Source organism: Spermophilus citellus (assembly GCF_964194105.1).
Source record: "Spermophilus citellus genome assembly, chromosome: 14".
Taxonomy (NCBI): Eukaryota; Metazoa; Chordata; class Mammalia; order Rodentia; family Sciuridae; genus Spermophilus; species Spermophilus citellus.
Window position 1 is genome coordinate 47642248 of NC_138194.1, and position 16882 is coordinate 47659129.

The following is a 16882-nucleotide window of genomic DNA, read 5'->3' on the forward strand; positions in this document are numbered from 1 at the left end:
ATATATATACACAAATATGCATTGCATATTATAGAATATCAAAAATAATAATGATAATTTTGTGTTTACTTTTTATTACCAAGACTCATTCAAGTTAATAATATTTTACACAAAATAGATGATACTATCTCCATTTTTGTAGATAAAAAATCTAAAGGTCAGGTAGATTATCATATTTAGTGTTATTAAGCTCATAAAGGTAAGTATGATATAAAAACTCAGGTCAACAGGCTAGGGTTGTGGCTTAATGGTAGGGCTCTTACCTAGCATATGCAGAGCCCTGGGTTCCATCCTCAGGACCACATGTAAATAAATAAAGGTATTGTGTCCAACTACAACTAAAAATAAATAAATGAATGAATGAATGAATGAATGAATAAATAAATAAACAAACCTCAGGTCAAACTGAATCCAAGGGCAATCTCCATTTTCTTATGCCATATGTTCCACCTATAAGTATATACAATGTCACTTCATTGGAAAATAAGTATTGAAGAAAAGGTACTAAGTAATTATTACAGCTAGAAGAAAAATTACTACATAAAACTATTTGAACCCCAAAATAAACATTTGACATTTATTTAAAAATTTTAATCATATATCTCTGATATGGCAAAGGTGTCCCTAGAAGAATAGAACTTTGTTCATTAATATTCTAAACTAAAGTGCCATGAAAATTAGTTTAAAAAAATAACAAAAGGATAACAAAATTTTATTTTCTCCACACTCTTCATTTTTTAAAGATAATTTTCTTAGTTAATTCTAATTACATAAAATAGTAGTATTTGTTGGGTTTTATTTATATCTGCATGTAGTATAATGTTTTCTATTTCATTCCCCCCATATATTCCCTTTCCTTCTGTTTCTCCTTTCCCAGAATCTCTACCTTCTGGTACATCTGTCTCCCTTCTCTTTGCAGGAGATCCTTTGACCCCCCCCCCCTTTTTTCTCTCTAGCTTCCACATAGAAAACATATGACCTTTGACATTTTGAGTCGGGTTTATTTAACTTAGAATATGTTCTCCAGTTCCATCTATTTTTCAGCAAATGAAATAGTTTAACTCTTTTTAATGGGTGAGTAAAGCTCCATTGTGTATATGTAACACATATTTTTATCTCTTCATTGTTTAAAAGACACCCTCGCCTGGTTTCATATCTTGTGTTATAGTTTGGATGTGAAGTGTCCCCCAAAATCTCACATGTGAGACAATGCAAGAAATTTTGGAGGAGAAGTGATTGGGCTGTAGCCTTAATCTAATTAGTGAATCAACACCTGATGGAATTAATTGAGTAGTGATTGGAGGCAGGTGGGTGTGGTGGGAGGAACTCATTCACTGGGGGCATGGCTCTGGGGTATGTATTTTGTATCTCCAGAGAGGAGACTCTCTCTGCTTCCTGGTCATCATGATATGAGCTTCTTCCCTCCATGATGTTGAGCTTCACCTTGAGCCTGGAGGAATGGAGCTGGCTTTCTATGTACTATGACCTCTGAAACCGTGAGCCCTCATATAAACTTTTCCTCCCCTATAAGTTGTTCTGGTTAGAACTTTTAGTCACAGCAATAAAATTGCTGACCAAAACAACTTCAACTTGGTTATTGTGAATTTTACTACATGCTTTTTTTTTATAGTGTGCTTACTTTAATTCTTTATGCTAAACAGTGAGGTATGCTATATGTGCATCTTATGGTTGTCCCATTTCTAGTCTTTTGAGGAAACTTCATACTAATTTCTATATTAGTTTTACTAATTTACAATCTCAACATCAGGAGATAAGTGTTTCTTTTACCCCTGCATCCTTTCTAGTATATGTTATTAATTGTATTCTTGATGTTTGCATTTTAAATGGAGTGATATGAAATCTCAGTGTAGTTTTGATTTTCATTCCCTTACTTGCTAAGGATGTTGAATTTTTAAAAATTTGTTGGCCATGTGTTTCTTATTTTCAGAAATGTCTGTTTTGTTAATCTGCCTATTTACTGATTGAATTATTCCTTTTATGTGTTTGTTGCTTTTTGAGTTCTTTATATATTCTAGATACTAATCTTCTGTCAGAGTGTAACTGGCAAAGATTTTCTTCCATTTTATAGGCTCTCTCTTCATACTCTTGTTTCCTTTGCTATATAAATGCTTTTTAATTCAATGCCTTATAATATATTAATTCTTAGTTTTATTTCCTGACCTTGGTATTTTATTGAAGAAGTTAATACCTACATGCACATGTGTTTTCAAATGTTCATCTTGTGTTTAATGTCTAGCAGTTGCAGAATTTCTGACATAATTCCTGGAAATTTGATCCCCTTTAAATTGACTTTTTTGTGTGAGGTGAGGGACCTAGATTCACTCATCTACATGTGGTTATCTAGTTTTCCTAGCACCATTCATGAAATGGCTCTTTCCATCAACATGTTTTTTGTACCTTTCTCGTGTATCTGTATGGGTTTATCTCTATGCTATCTGGTCTATTCCATTGTACCTGATTTTACATCAGTACCATGCAGTTTTCAATAATGTAACTTTATAGTATAATTTTAAGTTGGGTATTGTGATGCCTCCAGCCCTGTTGTTTTGGATTAAATTTGCCTGGGCTATTCTGGGGTATTTATTTTTCAAGATGGATTTTAGGACTATTTTTTCTAGTTATGTGAAAAATGCCACTGGAATTTTGATGAAGAGGGCATCAAATCTGTCAAATGCATCAGGTAATACAGTCATTTTAATAAGATTAATTCAGTCCATCCAAGAACATAGGCAGTGTTTCCATCATCTAATGTGTTTTGTAATATCATTCTTTACTATTCTTTTTTTTATTGTATGTTGTTGCAATGTAAATCATGTTTCTTTTAAATGTTGATGTTCTGGATAAATGGAAATGCATGCTCTTAGGAAGTCTGTAGTTAAAAACAGAAAGAAGCAAAATTAATCAACACATTAACAAAATTTGTTTTAATTGATTTAATATTTGTACATAAAATTAGTAATATGAATATACACTTTCTTAATCATTAAGTGCTTTTTTTTGGCAGGAGTTCTCAATCTATTGACATTTTGGATTTGATAAATCTTTGTTTTGTAGGTTGATTAGCTCTTTACTCAGCCTTAAACCACTGGATGCAAATACCATTTGTATGTTTAGAATGAGGTTTCCTCCACCAGATATCTTTTATTTTCTTGTTCTTTTTTAGTTATTCATGATAGTAGTGTAATTTGACATATTTATACAAACTTGAAATACATCTTATTCTAATTAGAATCCCAGTCTTGAGGGTGTACATGTTGTTGAGATTCATTGTGGTATATTTATTCTTATATGTACAAGGAAAAGTTATGTCAGAATCATAGTCTTTTTTTATTTCTTTCCCCCCTCCCTTCCCTTCATTTCCCAAATCTAATCTACTGAATTTCTATTCTTCCACTCTGCCATTTTTGGGTATTAGCATCCACATATCAGAGAGAACATTTGGCCTTTAGTTTTTGGGATTGGCTTATTTCACTTACCATAATAGGTGCAGATCCTTGCATTTTCTGGCAAATTGTCAAAGTCTTTCATTTTCAAGGCTGAGTAATATTCCATTTTGTACATATGCACATTTTCTTAATCCGTTCATCAGCTGTAGGCACCTGGATTGGTTCCATAGCACAGATATTGAGAATTGAGCTGCTATAAACATTGATGTGGCTGTGTCACTGTAGTATGCTGTTTTTAAATCCTTTAGGTGTATTCCAAGGAATTTTAAATCCTTTAAGAATATATGAAGGTGTAGAATAACTGGGTCCAATTGTGACTCCATTCCAAGTTTACTGAAAAATCTCCATAATGCTCTTGAGAGTGGTTAAACCAATTTGCAGTTCAACCAGCAATGTGTGACAGTACCTTTCTCACCCACACCTTCACCAACATTTATTATACTTATATTCTTAATAATTGACATTATGCCTGGAGTGAGATGGAATCCGAGTGTAGTTTTAATTTGCATTTCTCTAATTGTTGAAGATGTTGAATATCATTTTATATTTTTTGACCATTTGCATTTCTTCTTCTGTGAAGTACCAGTTCAGTTCCTTTGCCCATTTATTGGGGGTTATTTGTATTTTTGATGTTCAGTTTTTGAGTTCTTTATATATCCTGGGAATTAATCTATATCTGAGGTACAGGTGACAAAGATTGTCTCTAATTCTGTAGGCTCTCTCTTCATGCTCTTGAATGTTTCATTTGCTGTGAAGAAGATTTTTAGTTTGATACCATCCCATTCATTGATTCTTTTTTTTAAGAGAGAGAGACAGAGAGAGAATTTTTTAATATTTATTTTTTAGTTTTTTCGGTGGACACAGCATCTTTATTTTTATGTGGTGCTGAGGATCAAAGCCAGGGCTCCGCACATGCCAGGCGAGCATGTTACCGTTTTAGCCACATCCCCAGCCTCCCCATTCATTGATTCTTGATTTTACTTTTTGTGCTTTGGGAGTCTTGTTGATGAAGTTGATTCCTAAGCTAACCTGATGGAGAGTTTAACCTATTTTTTCTTCTAGAAGCCTTAGGGTTTCAATGCCTATGTTTTTGATGCATTTTTTAGTTGATTTTTGTGCATGGTAAGAGATACAGGTTAAATTTTAGTCAGATACATATACATTTCCAGTTTTCCCAGTATCATTTTTTGAAGAGGATATGTTTTCTCCAATGTATAGTTCATAACACCTTTGTCCAGTATGAAATAATTATATTTATGTGGTTTTGTCTCTTTGTCTTCTATTCTATTCCATTGGTCTTCATGTCATTTTGGTTCTAAAACCACTTTTTTGTTGTTGATACTTTAATTCAGAAGTATAATTTAAGGTCTAGTATTGTGATGCCTCATGCTTCACTTTTCTCACTAAGGATTGCTTTGGCTATTCTATTTATTTTCCAAATAATTTTATGATTGTTTTTTATGTTTCTATAAATAATATTACTGGAATTTTAATAGGAATTTCACTAAATCTGTATAGTGCTTTTGGTATATATGCCATTTTGATAACATTAATTCTGCCTATCCAAGAACATGGGAGGCTTTTCATCTTCTAAGATCTTCTTCAGTTTCTTTCTTTAGTGTTCTGTGACTTTCATTGTAGAGGGCTTTCACCTCTTTTGTTATATTGATTTCCAGGTTTTGAATTCCAGTTTTTTGTTTTGTTTTGTTTTTTAAGGATATTGTGAATGGGATGGTTTTCTTAAGTTCTCTTTCAGTTGATTCATTATTGGTATACTGAAACACAATTGATTTATGGTGTTAATTTTATATCCTGGTACATGGTTGAATTTGTTTATAGGTTCTACAAGTTTCCTGGTGGAATTTTTTGGGTCTTCTAAATATAGGAACAGATCATGGGTCAAAAGCAGTAGTTTGATCTCTTCTCCTATTTGCATCTCTTTAATTTTTTTCTTTTTCCTAATTGCTTTGGCTATTGTTTCCAGGACTATATTGTATAGAATTGGTGAAAGAGGGCATCCCTGGCTTGTTCCAGTTTTTTTAAGGATGCTTTTGGTTTTTCTTCATTTCTCTATTGATATAATCACGTAATTTTCATCTTTAAGTCTTATTGATGTTGGTGAATTACATTTATTGATTTTTATGTGTTGAACCAAACTTGAATACCTGCAATGAACAAACTTGGTCATAGTGCACTATCCTTTTAATGTATTTTTGTATTCGATGTGTCAGTGTTTTATTAGAAATTTGGTTATTTGTATTTGGTTATTTCTATTCAATGTTAATTTGCACTCTAAATAGAAATGGTATGGTAGGCCATTGCCAACAGTAGAAATATTATTTACAAAATGGTTTTCTATGTCAATATCAAAAACTTGTACAGGGAGAATGCAGAAGAGATGTAGAACGTAATAATTGAGAGGGAGGATGAGAGACAGTAGGAGTAAAAGGTAAAGGAAGAAGGAAAGAGGGAATAATAGAAATTGGCTGTAAGCAAAAGAGAAGAAGAGAATCAAGATAAATTGGAGAAAAACAATATAAAGGAAACAAATGAACAATATAAAACAAAACCAACACGTATTTGTAAAAAATCCTAGGTCTCAAAATACAGAGTCAAGAAAATAACTACATTTAAAAAAATGTTTGGAATAAAAAGTGAGACAAATATGTATATGTTCAAGTGTCCATGGACCATTCAGCACATAAAAGTTTAAAAACAGAAAAAAGGCTATTTTTTAGTTTAATAATTTATTTTCTTGGAACTCTCTGTCTTGTTTGTTCTCAATTTGAAAAACAGAAGACAATTATACTTCACATATGTATAATATGTCAATAATATGTCAAAACACACTCTACTGTCATGGATCTTTAAAAAGAACCCCCCCCCCACCAAAGAAAAAGGTTCTTGAGGGAAGATTAGGGATTATTTCCATTGTGATGGTCAAAAATTGTGTATACTATATATCAGTTGTCAGTTCCCAATTGTCTTTCTTTCTCTTTGTTCTTATTGTACGTATTATGTGTAAGAGTAGGAGTCCGCAGCTCTCAATTTCTTCTTTTCATTGTCTATTCTCAGCTGATGTTCTCAGTCGTAGGAAATGTGGTGGGTTGGAGGATGTTGTGAACTCCATTCACATCAAAGGGGTCCCCAGAGGTGGAGGTCCTAGAGGTTGGGTTTGGTTCTAGTTCAACCCCTGGTGCTTTCTGTAATGGTGTTTGGTGAATCTTTCAAATCAGCACTCCTCCTGATCTCAGCTGTTTCTGGTCTGCACTGGACATTTGCATCACTTGAATCTCCCCTGCATTCCATTCAAGTGGTAGACAAGCCAGTTATTCATGTCTTTTAGCCTCCCATGGCTCCCATATCTTGACCACTTGGATTCAGTCCTGAAGCCCACTCTTCCCCACCCAATCAAGTCCCTACTCATCTCCAGTTGGTCCTGCCAACCACAAGATGCAAAAAGTGAAATATACCCAGGATCTCTAGGGTCTGAGTGTCTTAACTTCCTCTGAATACAACACTTTCCACACCTGAATTTCACCTGTTTTTTTAATCACACTCTGGGTCACCTCACAGATCTCTTCCAGTTCAGATTTGATTCCCAGCTGGAATCAAACAGCTGTGGGCACCTGGGTTTGGATCCACACACACTGACCCCAGAGGCACAACAGAAAAAGATGGTGGCTGACCCTGCAGGTCACTGGGAGATGCTTAGCATTTCTCTCACATGAAAGCAAAGTGCAGCCACCCACAGGATTGGCTTGACAATGTTCTGGATCACTGTCGTCTCCATTTCAAGACACACCTCCTCGATGCCAGCCAAAATGCAGGTTCTCTTAGTCTCTGTCCCTCAGACCAGCTCGCAGTGGATCCATATTGGCAGCAGCCAGAGCTGGCAGCGTTTTTGTTAGTTGCTATTATTACTGTTGTTTATTTTTTGTTTATTTTATTCTATTGAACCTTCTGTGTCCCTTGGTTGTTCTGAGAGTTAAATGCTAATAGGACTTTTTGTTTGGTCTTGTTTGTTTTTACTGATCACAAAGAGAAGCTCCTTGTCCTCTTTCTCAGTCCCTTGCCACAGAGCAGTTTGGAAAGTTACCTTCTGTACTCTGCCAACTTGGCACCCCTCTTCTTTCTTCAGTAGTCTTTTTTATTTTTAATTTGTTCTAATTAGTTATACATGACAGTAGAATACATTTTGATACATTGCACACAAATGGTGCACAACTTCTCATTCCTATGGCTGAACATGCTGCAGAGTGATAGTCATACATGTAGGTATGGTAATAAAGTCTGTCTCAGTTCATAGTCTTTTCACCCCCCCACCCCCTCCATTCCCCTCACTTCCCTTTACCCAATTCAAAGTTCCTTCATTCTTCCCTACACACTCCCCATTATGGATCAGAATCCACTTGTCAGAGAAAACATTCAGCCTCTGGTTTGGGGAGGGGGTGGTTGTTTATTTTGCTTAGCATGATATTTTCAAGCTCCATCCATTTCCCTGCAAATGCCATAATTTCAGTCTTTTTCATGGCTGAGTAACATTCCATTGTGTGTGTATGTATGTGTGTGTGTGTGTATACATATATATGTATATGTATGTTTATATGTGTGTGTATGTATATGTATGTATGTGAATATACATATATGTATGTATATGTATGTATTTTTATATATATATATCACATTTTCTTTATACATTCCTCTCTTGAAGAGCATCCAGTTTGGTTCCGCAGTTTAGCTTTTGTGAATTGAGCTGTTATAAACATTGACATTGACATTGACGTGGCTGTGTCACTGTAATATGCTGATTTTAAGGCCTTGGAGTATAAACTGAGGAGTGAGGTAACTAGTTCAAATGGTGGTTCTATTCCAAGTTTTCTAAGGAATCTCCATACTGATTTCCATAGTGATTGTACCAATTTTCAGTCCCACCAGCAACTATGAGTGAGCTTTTCACCCTACATCCTCGCCAACAATTATTGCTGCTTGTATTCTTGATAATTACCATTCTGACTGGCATAAGATAAAATCTTAGAGCAGTTTTTATTTGCATTTCTCTAATTGCTAGAGATGATGAACATTTTTTCATACGTATTTTGGTGAACTGTATTGCTTCTTTGGGGAAGGGTTTGTTAAGTTCTGTGGTCCATTTATTAATTTGATTATTTTTGGTTTTGGTGTTAAGTTTTTTTTAATTATTTATTTATTCTAATTTGTTATACATGATGGCAGAATGCGATTCATGTTATATTACGCATATAGAACACAATTTTTCAAGTCATGATGTACACAAGGTATTTTTATACCATTCACATCTTCATACATGTACTAAGGTAATGATGTCTAACTCATTCCAACATAATTTCTACCCCCTTTCCCCCTCCCTCTCACTCCCTCCCCTTTTTTCTATTTAAAAGTTCTTCCATTCCTCCCATGTTTCCTCACCGCCCCCATCAGCATTATGAGTCAGTATCCTCATATCAAAGAAAACATTCAGATTTTGGTTTTTTGGGATTGGCTTGCTTCACTTAGCATTATATTCTCCAACTCTACTCATTTACCTGCAAAGGCCATGTAGCTATCCCACTCCTTGGTTTATACCCGAAGGACTTAAAAACAGCATACTACAGGGACACAGCCATATCGATGTTTATAGCAGAACAATTCACAATAGCTAACTTGTGGGACCAACCTAGATGCCTTTCAGTAGATTACTAGATAGGGAAATTTTGGTATATATACACAATGGAACATTACTCAGCATTAAAAGGTAATAAAATCATGGTGTTAAGTTTTTTGAGATTTTTATATATCGTGAAGATCAATTCTCTATCTGAGGTGCCTGTGGTAAAGATTTTCTTGCATTCTGTAGGCTGTCTCTTCATGTTATTGATTGTTTCCTTTGTTGAGATTTTTAGTTTGATTCTGTCCCATTATCAATTCTTGATTATGCTTCTTGAGCCTTGTTAAGGAAGTCAGGTCCTAAGCCCACTTAATGAAGATTTGGGCCTACTTTTTCTTCTATTAGGTGCAGTTAACTCTGGTTTAATTTCTAGTTCCTTGATCCACTTTGAGTTTAGCTTTATGCAGGGTGAACATATACATATTTGTCTCACTCTTTTTATTCCAAACATTTTTTTTTAAATGTAGTTATTGTCTTGACTCTGTATTTTGAGACCTAGGGGTTTTTTTACAAATATGTGTTGGTTTTGTTTTATATTGTTCATTTGTTTCCTTTATATTGTTTTTCTCCAATTTATCTTGATTCTCTTCTTCTCTTTTGCTTACAGCCAATTTCCATTATTCCCTCTTTCCTTCTTCCTTTATCTTTTTACTCCTACTGTCTCTCATCCTCCCTCTCAATTATTACGTTCTACATCTCTTCTGCATTCTCCCTGTACAAGTTTTTGATATTGACATAGAAAACCATTTTGTAAATAATATTTCTACTGTTGGCAATGGCCTACCATACCATTTCTATTTACAGTGGAAATTAACATTGAATACAAACAACCAAATACAAATAACCAATTTTTTTGATCTTCTAAATATAGATTCATGTCATTGGCAAATAGTGATAGTTTGTGTTCTTCTTTTCCCATTTACTTTTTATGGAATAATTTGAGGAGCATTAACATTAGTTTTCTTTAAAGGTATCATTTAATTAAGCTAAGAATCTATCTAGTCTTGGGCTTTATTTGTTGGAAGCACTTTTATCAATAACTGCTTCAATCTTACTGCTTATTATTGCTCTCTTTAGGTTTTCTATATCTTCTTGGTTAAATTTTGGTAAGATCTGTGTGTCCATTTCTTGTAAATCTTCCAATATATTGGATTAAAACTTGTCAAAGTAATCCCTAATCTTACTCTAAATTTCAGAGTTAATGGTGGTGATATCTTCTTTTTCATCTCTAATGTCAATTTGGGTCTTCTTTCTTTCTTTTTGTTAGTTTGGCTAAGAGTTTATCAATCTTATTTTTTTGTTTCAATAAACAACTCTGTTTCATTGATTCTTGGAATTTTTAAATTCTCAATATTTTTTGCTCTAATCTTAATAATTTTCTTCCTTTTTATGGCTTTGGAATTTATTTTTCTAGGACCTTAAGATATACTATTGAGTTGTTTATTTGGAATATTTCTAAAGTTTTTAGGCAGACGTTCATAACTATAAAATTTCCTATTAGAACCACTTTTAGAGTGTCCCAGAGATCCTGGTATGTTGTATATCTATGCTGGTCTGATTCTAGAAATTTTTAAATTTCTTTCCTCATTCCATTGATGATGTATTTATCATTTAAAGGTGTATAGCTCACTCACCTTGTGTTTATATAGTTTTTCTTGTTACTGATATCTAATTTAATTAAATTATGATTTGATAAGCTAGCAGAAACGGTATCAGTTATATTGCATTTGCATGACTTACTTTGGGACCTAAAATGTGATCTGTTTTGGAAAAGGTTCCATAAGAAGCAAATAAAAAAGAGAATTTAGATGTTGTTAGGTGAAATATTAAACAAATATCTGTTAGGTCCTTTTGACTCATCTATATATGTATTTTAGATCTTAAGAGTCTTTACTATTTTACAGCTAGATGACCTATGCATTAGTATTAGAGGTATGGTATAATCACCCATTATTGTTGTATTTAGATGTTACTGAGTCTTTATACTGAGTAGCCTTTGTTTTATTTAATTAGGCTCACCAATGATTTGGTCATAAATATTTACTATCATTATATCTTCTTGAAGGATTTCTCCTTTTACCATGATAAAAGGATTTCCTTTATTTCTTCTAATTAATTTTGGTTTTTATGTCTTCTTTATTAAGATATGAGAATAGCCACTCCTCTTTGCTTTCAGGATCCATTGGATGAAATATCAGTTCTATCATTCTTCTTTCAGTTATGGATGTCTTTTCCTAAGAGATGAGTCTCTTGAAGACCACATATAATTTACATCTCATTTTTTAATCCACTCTGCCATTCCATGTCTTTTAATTGAGTTGAGGCCATTACTTCCAGTGTTATATAGAGAGATGTTTATTAGTTATTGCCATTCTTTTTTGTTTCTAATATTCAATGCAATCCTAACTCATATTTGATATCAGCTCTTCTAATGAGATTTGTCCATTCATTGGCTTGAGTTTGTTTATAACTTCTTTTGTATGTAGTAATTTTTTAAGTATTTTCTGTAGTTCGTGACCCATAGTCATAAATTTTCTAAATTTATGCTTGTGTTTGAATGTTTTTATTTCTACTTTGATTCTGCAATATAGCTTTACTGTATAAAGCAATCTTGGTTCACAATTATTTTCTTACAAACACCTCATTCTATGTCCTCTTATATTTTTGAGTTTCTGCTCAGAATTCAGAAATTGTTCATATTGGTTTCCTCTAAATACAACTTGATGGTTTTTCTCTTTAGGCTATTACAACTATATCCTTGTTCTATATATTTGATTATAATTATAATGTGTCATGGAGAGTTTTATTTTTAATATTATCTATTGGGGTTTCTGAATGCCTCCTGTATGTGGATATTTATTTATCTTATTCCCAAGTTTGCAAGTAGTTCTGTTATTATTTCTATGAAAAGTTTATTTATGCTATTAGCCTATATTTCACATCCCTCATTCATGCCAATGATTCTTTAAATTTGGTCTCTTAATATTCTGTATATTCTGGTCATGGTATCTTATTTTCTTTATTATTGATTTAGTATTCAATTTCATATACCTTGTCTTCAAAACATAAAATTCTGTCTTCTACATGATCTAATATATTGTTAACTTTCAACTGAATTTTTAATTTGATTTATTAAGTCTTTCTTTTCCAGGATTTCTGACTGGCTCTTTTTCAAAATAACTCTCTCTCTTTCCATTGAAGTCCTTTTTCACTTCCTTTATTTTATCTCTTTCTTCATTCCTTAAATATTCTTTCAGTTCAACGATCATTTTTATCAAAACCTTTTTTGATTTCTTTATCTGGAATAACATCCACATTAGTACCTGTGTATTTACATAGTGGGATAATTATAAATTTTTGGAGGTGATTTCTTGGACAGTTTCTTCATATATTTTGGGATACTATATTTAGACATATGTTGATATAGACTGCTCTGCATCTTTTATGTGAGGTTTTTTAGTGAGTAAGTGTCTTTATATTGCAAGCCCTACATTGTGGATATTTCTTAATTTCAGCATATCTTATTGTCATAATGAAAGTGTTACTTTGAAAGCACCACAGTACCACTTTGAAAGGAAAGAGTAACTGCCAATAATAGTGGTAAAATCAGTCATTGGTCAACATATGCTATAAAATTTATTAACAATGATTTTTACAAGTTTAATGACCAAAGAGAAACAAGGGTAAAAAATAATTTAGAATAGGCTGTGAAAACAAAGTATTAAGGATATTATAATAAGATGAATTAGAAAGAAAAAAGGGGTGAAAAATAAAGAAAATGGAGAGAAAAAAAGAAGGAAAATGGTGGGGAAGGGAAAGGAGGCAAATGTTTAAATGAGGAATATAAAAAGTGAAGGAGTGGGGAAGGCAATGGAGATAGAAAGGAATAAAAGAGGTATAAAGAGAAAATACAATTAATTGATTAAATATGTAAAATTGGATGGAACTTTAACACAAAATATGGGAACACACTAGGAATCAATTAATACCAAACAGTTAATGTACTATCAGTCATATAGAGATTCTGATTTATTCTTGCTGAGGTCTTTAAAATAGAGGCCTTTCTTTCCAGGGTTTTGATTTCACAATTTTCTGTGAAGAAGATTGGGTGATACCAAGTCATTTTATTTGTTCTCAGCTCTGACCCAAACTTGTTAGAGGAGTTTTAATGCTAAGATCCATTCTCTCCTTGTTAGCATTATCTGCTTAAAGCACATTTAGGGTGATATAGCTCAGTTGGTTGCTAGAAATGGCTTTGATATTGGGTGTAGGGTTGGGACAACAAGTCTAGCAGGGACGGTGGCCAATCCTCTCATCTGCTCTGCTTAGAGACAGGCCCAGGTTGCATGCTACCCCCTCATTTCAACAGCCTCAGACAGTGTGCGGGGGAGGTGGTACAGTACTCACTGCTTTTTGTCTGACCCTAATTATTCTCGGTCTCCCCATCAACTATAATCTTTATCACAGAGTTCAAACCACCAAGTTCAAATGTAAACATCCTTCTCTTCTCCATATTACAGTCTGAATGAGTGGCCACCCTTAGTTTTTCTCTAGTTTGAGCTGCAGTCTCATTTCTATACTCAGCCTGATTCACAGTATGGACATTCATCAATCCAACAAGTGTCTGGTTGGTCTTGAGTATTCAAAAATAAAGCAAGTGTGAAAAAGAAATAAAGGAAGAAAGGAAGAAAGCATGGAAAGAAGGAAGGGAGGGAGGGAGAGAGGAAGGGAAAGGAAAGGAAAATCACAGAAAGAAAAATTTAAAAATAAAAAAATAGTAAAATAGGAAAAACAAAGTTAGCCTGTAGGAATTCCTAGTCTGCCATGTGGGAAGTTTAAACAAAGAGTCTTTTCAAGACATAGCCTCTTCCCCCTTATCTCCACTGGGGAGTGCCAAGGTTTTCTCCTGCACTGGTGCAGCTCATTCTTTCTTAGTTTATCTTCTGCTCAGATTATGAATTTACCAGTGTCTGATTTTCTTAAACTAGGTGTGAGAATTTCTTTCAACTCATTGGAAAGGGAATTTCCTTCCCCAACTCAGTCACCATTTTTCAGATGCTACTAGCATCTGTTGCTTTTATTAATTCTTTTTCTATTCTAAATAATGTTTTCACATGGTTGCTGGCCTTCTGGGCTTCCTATCAGTGTTCTTTCATGGTTTGCTACCTTGGTTTGCTACAGCAGATATGTTATTTTAATTCACTATCCAGGAGCTGCTATGACATTATGGGTTCCTCTATTCTTCCATTTTTTTCCTTCTAGACTTTTTATTTAAACATAGAAAATAGCTCTAATGACATTTGTGGCAGCATATTGATGATTTTTTTTTTTTTCCGAAATAACATACTCAGAAGGAACTGTATATTTTTTCTTGAAGTAATGACATAGTAGCACTTACTGGACTAATTGTCCCATCATAAGAATTACTATCTCTGGAAAATGTTAACCAGCAAATGTTTGAAGGGAGGCAGAAACTGTAGATGAGCAACTATTGACAGGAAAGAACACTAGGGGAAATTCACATTTAACTAGCTTTTTTCCCAAAGGTACCCTCATGTCTCACAGGGGTGATAGTGAATGAAGCTCAAGCCTGAGTGGCAGTCTCGCTATGCTAAAACCAGAATTTGAAGTTGGAGCAGCTAAAAACTGAGAAAAGTAAAAACTCAGAAAAGTTCATAAAGAAAGACTCCTCAAAATTTACATACATCTAGTCATTTAGTCTTTGAATGATTCTTTTATAGCAAAAAAAAAAAAAAAAAAAAAAAAAAAAAAAAAAAAAAAAAAAAAACAGCAACAACAAAACAAGTGAGAAAAGAAGCCCTGCAGAAATTTTATTAAATTATGCGTATGCTGTAAACATAGTTTGAAGTACAAATTCTTCCATGTTCATGACTTCACTAAAATCTTTGGCTTTAATAAAGTCTTCAGAAGAACATGTCAGGGGATTAAGTATTATTTTCCTGGGGCTGGGGATGTGGCTCAAGCGGTAGCGCGCTCGCCTGGCATGCGTGCGGCCGGGGTTCGATCCTCAGCACCACATACCAACAAAGATGTTGTGTCCGCCGAGAACTAAAAAATAAATATTAAAATTCTCTCTCACTCTCTCTCTCACTCTCCTCTCTCACTCTCTCTTTAAAAAAAAAAAAAAAAAAAAAAAAAAAAGTATTATTTTCCTGACTAAGTATTAGTTCACTCTACTAAGAATAAAGGCAGATTAGATCACCCTGACAGTCAAGAAGATGTTCAATAATTTAATTGATTACTAGGAAAAAAAAATCTCAATACTCTTCATGAAAAAAGTAAAACACATACTATCTACCATATATCATTGTCCATAATATAGGTATCTAGTTGAAAATTGCCACTAATAAGCGAAAGGTTGAATGTTCTTTCACATATGCAGATGTTAACACACAACATTGGGGTAGGGGGTTTTGGAGTAGAATAGATGTTCAGTGGATTAGACAAAAGGAAATGACAGGAAGGGATTGGGAATGACAATAGGAAAAAAAATCAAAATAAAAAATTTAATTATACAAATGCTAGTTACGAGAATAGCCAATAACATATGACCCATGTTTTCAAGATTATTATTTAAGAATTAATCAAGATTGCTGGGTGTGATGGCACATATCTATAATCCCAGAGACTCAGGAGGCTGAAGCAGGAGGATGGCAAGTTCAAAGCCAGCTTCTGCAAAAGCAAGGCACTAAACAGCAAATTGAGACCCTATTTCTGAATAAAATACAAAATAGGGCTCAGGATGTGGCTTAGTGGTCAAGTGCCCCTGAGTTCAATGCCTGGCTCAATAATAATAATAATAATAATAATAATTACTATTATTATTATTATTATTATTATTATTATTATTATTATTATTCAAGCTGGGCATGATGCCACACACCTGTAATCCCAGCATCTGCAGAGGTTGATGCAACATAAATTTAAATACAAGGGCATCCTCCTTACCTTTAAATGTAAAAATAGAAAATAAAAAGAACTATGGATGTAGCTCAGTGATAAAGCACCCCTGGGTTCAATCCCCAGAACAAATAATAATAATAATTAATCAATATTATTCAAGTTTTAATCATCAACAATATTTAAGAAGTAATCAAGAGATAATAAAGCAGTTAATAGAATCAAACCTCAAAAATATCAAATACTGGAATTAGCAAACAAGAACTGAAAACAAAATTTATAAATATATTAATTATTTTTCACTAAAAATAAACATAATGAACCCTGGACAGTGGTGCACTTCTGCAGTTTCACTGATTGGAAGCCTAAGGCAGGAGGATCACAAGTTTGAGGCCAGCCTGAGCAACTCAGTAAGACCCTGTTTTAAAATAAGAAATAAATAGAACTGAGAGTAAAGCTCAATAATAGAGCACCACTGGGTTCAATTCTCAGTTCTACACACACACACCACACACTCAAAAATGTATATAATGGGTCAGAAGAGATATGAAAACTATATAAAGAAGAATCAAGTGGAAACCCTAGCAATAGAAAATACAATATTTAAAATTAAAAAAAAATATTATAGGGGTTTAATGGAGATTTTTAAACATGAGAAGATTTGGTGAATTTGAAAACATGTTCATTAAAAAAAAACATACACTATGACACACACTGAACAACAATTAAACAAACTGAACACCAATAGAACAAGGACAAGTGGGAGAGCATAATTAGAATTCCAGAAGGAGAGACAAGAAGGGATGAG